The sequence below is a fragment of the Octopus bimaculoides genome, chromosome 1, assembly GCF_046866305.1.
Source record: "Octopus bimaculoides isolate indiv1 chromosome 1, ASM4686630v1, whole genome shotgun sequence".
Lineage (NCBI taxonomy): Eukaryota > Metazoa > Mollusca > Cephalopoda > Octopoda > Octopodidae > Octopus > Octopus bimaculoides.
Window position 1 is genome coordinate 118,460,716 of NC_142928.1, and position 7,977 is coordinate 118,468,692.

Sequence of the window (7,977 nt, forward strand, 5' to 3'; positions counted from 1 at the left end):
TGGCACAACTGGAAAGTAATAATAGGAGATTCATAACTTTACCAGATTTTAAGATTTTATTGTGAGCTAATGAGATACAATGAATGTGGCTCCGTGCTAAGAAGTTTTTTTCCCAACCACAAGACTCTGGGTTCAGTTTCACTACGGGACACTTTCGGCAAGTGTCTTCTACTATAGCCTCAGGCCAATCAAAGCCTTGGGAGTGGATTTGCCAGACGGAAACTCTCTCTCTCTCTCTCTCTCTCTCTCTCTCTCTCTCTCTCTCTCTCTCTCTCTCTCTCTTTGTAGGTATGTGTGTGTGTGCGCAGGCACCCCAGCATGGCCGCCGTCAAATGACTGAAACAAGTAAATGATTAATATATATATATATATATATATATATATATATATATATATATATATATATATATATATATATATATATATATATATATATATATATATATATATACATATATATATATATATATATATATATATATATATATATATATATATATACATATCTATCTATCTATATATATATATATATATATATATATATATATATATATATATATATATATATATATATATATATACAGGCTGCGTAAGATATTTGAGGACAGAGTTTTGTTTATAAAAAAACACGTATGATAATAGATAAAAACTTTATTTATCAAAAAATGCTATGAGGAATAAAATAAGCCTTCTTTTCTGTAATGTTATCAATAAACTCACCTTCAGCTTCAACAACCGCTTCTATATGAGATCTAAATCATCTCCATGCTCGAAACAAATGGTCCTGGTTCATTTTGGACATTACTCTGGCTAAGGCAGCTTTCAAAGAACCTTTGGTGTCATGGGCGTGTCCATTGACCTCTCAATAACGCTCCACATGTAACGTTCCAATGGATTCAGATCAGGGGAATTAGGAGGCCAAATGTTAGGGGTTATGTGATCATGAACATTTTCAGCCATCCATTCCTTTGTTACTAGAGCCATGTGTGATAGAGAAGAGACTTGCTGAAACACATATGGCCTTCCATTGCATACACACTCTATATAGGGCTTAACAATTATTTCCAGGACCTCAATATAAGCGGCAGAGTTAACTCTAAGGCCTTGTAGAAACAAGTAAGGAGGCATCATATGTCCTTCATTGCTGACAACTCCTAAAACCATGACAGTTGCAGGAAATTTTGTATGCATAACAGCTGGAACTTCAGAAGGGTCTGAACATAAACTTCTGTCATTTCTTCTGTTAACTTTTTGATCTTGATCGAAATTTTTCTCGTTCCAGAAAAACCAAATCAAATCTTCTTCTGCTGGATTTTCAGTTTGTTTAAGAACCTTTTAGATCTGATGTAGTGACTTTCTTTTGCTTTTTCTGACAAATTGACCTTTCCTCAACATATAAGATTTATATCTGGTGTCTTCGTGGACAACATTTCTGACTTTTCCTTTTGATACATGGAGATCTTTTGCAACTGACCTCATGAACGTTCTGGGATTGTAATCAATGGTTTGTTGAACTTGCTGGATGAATTCAGGTGTTCTGATGATTTCATAGTGTTTAGAATGCTTTTTATGCTTTGATGCTGGTGATACGTTTCCATCTTCAGTCTCTAGCTCCTTACAAATTTCGTAGACAAAAGATCTGGCAACTTTTAAAAATCGAGATATTTCTAAATCACTATGTTCAGCCTTGATAACCACAATAACAACATGCCTTTTCATTTCTTGAGTAAGCTGATGGTCTGCCACTATTAATTTCTGAAACAAATATTAAACAGTGTTAGCAAAAAATGAAACAATGACCAAAAAAAGGTATTCCTCATATACCTTACGCACCATGCATATATATATGAGAGGTACTGGTATCCAGAAGACCAAAGATGGAGAGTAAGGCTATGTAAATGCTACGGGTGGACCATTGTTAGACTCTCGGTTCGATAATAATACGAATGAAGAGTCTAATGCGTGTCTTGCGTGAGCATGTATATGTTAAATAAAGAGAGACAACAAAGCCAATGATCTGTTGAATTTATAGGATACTTATAAAGAGAAAGGTTGTCTTACAGCTGTTTCTGGGATATTAGGGATATCCCTTCAACAGAGACGATATGGGAGAGTTAACTAGAGGGAAATAATAGAGTTCAATATAAGGAGTTATTTTGGAAAAGGATGGATATAGGAAGTATAAAAGGAAATAAGAGAATAAAAATGAAAATATATGTTGGGTGTTACAGTTGCAGTTCCATTATCGAAGAAAGGTGTTATGTAGAATGGGTAGGACTGCTTCTTGTCCATGGTATGTAGATTCCGATAAGAGTTCGTATTTTGTTAGTTCAAGTGGATGGTGTGGAGTCATAAATTCTATGCACTATTCATTGAAAGGGGTTTTGTAGTGTGAATGAAATTTTAAGAACGTACTGGTAGGGGTAGGTAGATAGAGAGAAGAGAATAGATATTATGTTAGGAGAATGGTATTAGTCAAAATGAATAGGGGATGAAAGAAGAAAGAAAGGAAGAAAGAAAGAGGAAGAAAAATCTAAAAACGAGTGCTAGATGGTGGCCAAGATATTGTGAGGGGGAAGCGAGAGGAGAGCTATCAAGATGAAAGGAATAGCGGAGGGATAGAAGGAAGAGATAAGAATTAAGGAAGGAATATGTTTGAGCAGTGGAAGTTGGGGTGATATGCTTGAAATGCGCTAAGGTGGAGAGATAGGTAAAGAAAATGATAGGAAGTGTACTAAAGTGAGTAGTAAACCTCAAAATAATAAGACATAATGGTCAAGTTTCTGAAAATAGACGTAGGTAATTATTATACTAGCTAAAGTAATAGTGGGGGCTGATGAATCAGAGAGAGAAGGAAAGACGTCTATATAGATATACACACGCACACACACATATACATATAGATGTGTATATGCACTATTACATGGGCCCACTATATATATGTGTTTGTGTGTATGTGTGTGTGTATGTGTTCATATATATATATATATATATATATATATATATATATATATATATATGCAAATATGCATATGTGTATAGGTACATAAGTATACGGGCCTATATAATAGAGCATATACACAGTTATATCTATATATGTGCGCGCGCGTGTGTATATCTATATACACATCTTTCTTAGCGTGTACAATAAATACCTACTATCACTTTAGATAGTACAATAAATATATATGTCTATATTTAAGAGATGAGGAATTATGTACATTATTTACATTATTTACATTTGACGAATTTCTTCTCATCTTGTTTGTTGTTAACACAACGTTTCGGCTGATATACCCTCTAGCCTTCATCAGGTGTCTTGGGGAAATTTCGAACCTGGGTTCTCATTTCTAAGGTATTATTATTATTATTATTATTATTATTATTATTATTATTATTATTATTATCATTATTATTGTTATTCAGGTCACTGATGAAGGCTGGAGGGTATATCAGCCGAAACGTTGTGTCAAAAACATACAAGATGAAGACAAATATCCGTCAAATGTAAATAATGTAAATAACTACGTCTATTTTTGAAACTTGACCATTATATCTTATCATTCTTCCTTTCCTTTTTAAGGCTTACTACTCACTTTAGTACACCCCTACAACTTTCTTTACCTATCTCCTCAAACACATCACCTCACCTCCCACTTCTCACATATTCCTTCCTTACATTCTTATCTCTTTCTTCTATCCCTCCCCTATTCTTTTCATCTTGATAGCTCTCCTCTCGCATCCTCCTCATAATATCTTGACCACCATCTAGCATTCCTTTTTTGCATTTTTCTTCCTCTTTTTTCTTTCCTCCCCTATTCCTTTTGACTAATACCATTCTCCTCCTAATATACATATCTATTCTCTTCTCTCTATCTACTTACCCCTAGTAGTACGTTCTTAAAATTTCGTTCACACCACGAGACCCCTTTCAATGAATAGCATATTAGAATTTATGTCTCCACACTATCCACTTGAAATAACAAAATATGAACTCATATCGGAATTTACATACCATGGACAAGAAGCATTCCTACCCATTCTACACAGCACTTTCCTTGGAAAATGGAACTGCAACTGTAACATCCTACATATATTTTCATTCTTATTCTCTTATTTCCTTTTATACTTCCTATATCCATCCTTTTCCAAAATAACTCCTTATATTGAACTCTATTATTTCCCTCTAGTTAACTCTCCCATATCGTCTCTGTTGAAGGGATATCCCTAATATCCCAGAAGCAGCTGTAAGACAACATTTCTTTTTATAAATGTCCTATAAATTCTACACATCTTTTGTTTTGTTCTCATTATATTTAACACACACCCACACATACCCACACACACCCACACACACACATACACACACATACACACACGCACACACACACACACACACACATGCAAGGTGTCCCAAAAGTCACTGATTGTTTCAATTTTTAATAATTTCCTTAACTTTACAAATAAATGCATGAAATTTTGATACAATATGAAGAACATAATGGAACTTAATATGCGCAGGTGAAATCTAGCAACACCACTACATCATATGTCGCTTAAATGGCAGACATTTTCGTCTTCGCACGCCCGTGCTCTTTCCAAAGCTTGCACCATAACACTCTCAAGAGTTTCTGGCCCAACTTCTCTGATTTCTCTATTCATATTCTCCTTCAGTTGCACTAGTGAGTCCGGTTTGTTAATATAAACCCTCTCTTTCAGGTATCCCCATAATAAAAAATCCGGGTTAGGCAAGTCTGGGGATCATGAAGGCCAGTTGACATTGCCGTAGCGGGAGATTATTCTCTCTCCAAAGCACTGCCGTAGCAACTGCATTGTGTCTCTTGCGGTATGAGCCGTTGCCTCATCTCGCTGGAACCGTTTAGAGGTCTACTTTGAATGACTTTCATGTTCCCCAGGCTTGACTATCCCGGATTCTTTCTTGGAGGAATACCTGAACGAGACCCTGATGCACTGAAGGAGAAAATCAATAGAGATATCAGAGAAGTGGGGTCTGAAACTTTTGAAGGTGTTATGGTGCACGTTTTGGAAAGAGTACGGGCGAGCAAAGCCGAAAATGGATGCCATTTAAGCAACGTCATTTTTCATGTGATGTAGTGGCATTCCAAAATTTGACTAGTGCATATTAATTTCCATTATGTCCTTTATATTGTATCAGCATTTCATGCATTTATTTATAAAGTTGAGGAAATTATTCAAGATTAAAAGTCATTATTTACTTTTGGAACATCCTGTATAGATAGATAGATAGGTATATATATATATATATATATATATATATATATATATATATATAAGTTCAAAAAAAGACAAAAAACAATAACAAAAAAACAACAAAGTGAGGACGTGATACGGATAGTGTTATTAGACGCTCGGGAAAGGAAAGAGAGAGAGTATATATGTATATGTATATATGTATATATATATATATAGATAGATAGATTGATAGATAGATAGATAGATAGATAGATAGATAGATAGATAGATAGATAGATAGATAGATAGATAGATTCATAGACATGGCATAGGATGCCATGCAATCGGCCCTAATGTCTCTTAATGCAACGACGCAGCTATTATATACGACATATCATCAGAGCTTTAAAGCAAGCAGTTCTCCATGAACCTCCAATTTTGACAACACTTCATTCTTTCTAAGATAGAAAGGGAGGAAGAGAAAGATAGAAACAGACACCAAGACTGGTATTTCATTTTTCTAGAAAGGTAAAACGCAAAGTTGATCTCAACAGCATTTCAATTCGAAAAGCATAGAGCCGGAAATATTGCTGCAAATCAATCTGCTCCACGCTCTAAGGAATCAACCAATTGACCGTATATATGTTATATGTATATATATATATATATATATATATATATATATATATATATATATATATATATATATATATATATATATATGCATATATACATACATATATGTACATACTTACATACACATGTATATACATATGCATATATGGGCACAAGACGTCATGAAACGTAAACAACATGAAATACGAAATACGAAAACATGGAATGCGAACTTTTTTGCGAACAACGAAAGAAAGAAATGGAAAATAAGACAAGTAACATAAAGAATGACCCATCAGTAGTTGTCGGCTGTTTATCTACTCCACATTTCGAGCAATTACGACAAGATGTGTCTTCGAGAAAACAGTTGCTCCCGCAAAGCAAAATAAAATTTGGGATTTCCGGAGGGTCAAAGTTGGTAAAAAAAACAGGACAGTGAAAACAAAGAGCAAGGGCAGCTAAGTCATAACGTGGTGAGCATGTTACGCCAGCGTTCGCCAACTCACCTCGTTATGGCTTAGCAGCCCCTTACTGTATTTGATGAGTAGTCTGTTCTGTTGATTCGATCAACTGCGACCGTCATCGACGTAACCGACGGAGTGTCATGTACATATGTGTGTATTTGTTTTTTGTGTGTGTGTGTATGCGTGCGTCTGTCTATAGGTGTGTGTGTGTGTGTTTGTGTGCATATAGGAGTGATTGTGGGCATTTATTCATGTACACATAGATAAATTTCCGAAATGTCAAAATGAAAATTTACCATGGAGCTGGGAGGGGATGAACAGATAACAATATTTTCATTTTCAGTTTTACTTCTTCCCTTTTTTTCATCTTTCCTCCTGATTTATGATCTCCGATGTTTAGAGCAAACTGATCCGGAAAAAAAATCTTTAAATAATTACTAATTAAAAATGTTACGGAGCTCTGTTGCTCATTCTGAAACATCTTTTTGCACACACACACACACACACACACACACACACACACACATATTGCGACAAATAACATATGTCCTTTCTTTCAGTGCAATAGCATTTGTATATAAATGCGTGGGAGGATTTTTCTACAGGTCACAAGCGACATTTGCGTTGACGACGAAAACAAAGATTTCAGTGAGGGAATAAACATACAACGAAAAGAATACAAATTGCCTCAAACCACATATTTGCGATAATTTATAAACGTATGTTTTCTTTTCAAATATATATATGGATGTACGTAAATAATCCTTGGCGATTTTTTCTTTCTCCGTCTTCCCTTCTTTGGACTTTACTTTGTTTCCGACGAAGAGCTCCGGTCGAAACGTCAAATTCTCTTTCTTTCCTTTCCCGAGCGTCTAGTAAGGCAATATCTGTATCACGTCCTCGCGTTGTTGTTTTTTGTTGGGTTTTTTTGTCATTTTACTTTTTTGAACTCACTACATATATATAGCAAATCGACCCCAGGACTTATTCTTTGGAAGACTAGTACTTATTCTATCGGTCTCTATTTGCCGAACCGCTAGATTACGAGGACGTAAACACACCACCATCGGTTGTCAAGCGATAATGGGGGGACAAACACAGACACACAAACACACATACACACACACACATATATATATACATATATACAAGGCTTTGGTCGGCCCGAGGCTATACTAGAAGACACTTGCCCGAGGTGCCACGCAGTGAGACTGAACCCAGAACCATGTGGTTGGTAAGCAAGCTACTTACCCCCCACCTACTCCTGCATATATATATATATATATATTCATACAGATGCATATTGATATTTATAGTGTTATTTAGTACAAGCAACAGAGTTACTCAAGGTCGAAGATGTTTTGTGCATTAGCACTTATCAAACTGTATGTACATGCATATATACAAATGTATATATATATATATATATATATTATTACTTTTATTAGTAGTATTATTATTATATGATTGAACGTCACTCATCGTCTTCTAAGTAAGTTTTATTTTAATAATTCTGATGCGCACTCTATACGATCTTTTTCTCCTCCGTTTTCCTCTCTTTTTCTCTCTCTCATTATTTTACCTCCTCTTTTCCCACTATTTTATCCTGTTACTCTGTCACTCTCTTTCCCTCACTAAGCAAATCCTGGAAGCGATTTACTCTTGTAATTTACGCACCACTAAA